Source organism: Orycteropus afer, unplaced genomic scaffold (assembly GCF_000298275.1).
Source record: "Orycteropus afer afer isolate SDZICR_OR568_19922 unplaced genomic scaffold, OryAfe1.0 scaffold00104, whole genome shotgun sequence".
NCBI lineage: Eukaryota > Metazoa > Chordata > Mammalia > Tubulidentata > Orycteropodidae > Orycteropus > Orycteropus afer.
Genome location: NW_006921691.1, coordinates 22,619 through 23,191, shown reverse-complemented (window position 1 = coordinate 23,191; position 573 = coordinate 22,619).

Genomic DNA, 573 nt, shown 5'->3' with positions numbered 1-573 from the left:
AGTGGTAGCCGGGCACCATCTAGTTCTTCTGGTCTCATAGTCGTATAGGCTGCAGATCGGATGGTGTACCAGTCGCTAGGACTAATTGTTTCCATCAGTCTTTGGTTTTCTTCATTCTTTTTTGCTCTGGTTGAGGATATACTTGTCTCTTGTTTGGCTGGAAGCCATGGGAGTGAGTTCAATTCCAGGCCCAAAGGGTGCCTAGGGGCCATAGTCTCAGGGTTTTCACCAGTCCTTATCAGATCAGTAAGTCTGGTCTTTTTAAAATTTTTTATTGTGATTTGGGTAAAAGTTTGTAGAGCACATTCATTTTCTATACAGCATTTCATACACATTTTGTTTCATGGCATTGATTGCAATCCCTATACTGTAACAACTGTCTTCCCCCTTCTGCCTGTGGTTACCTCTTCTCTGTGTCCTTCTTTTCTATGTATTCATGCTCTCTGAGCTATCTTCTTGTGTATAGTGCCCTTCTGATCTCCCATGGTTGATTGTTCTAAGGTGTGTACCTACTTGGTGTGAATGTTCACCTTATACACCTGTATGTTGTTTGGCTAGAAGCCACAAGAGTGA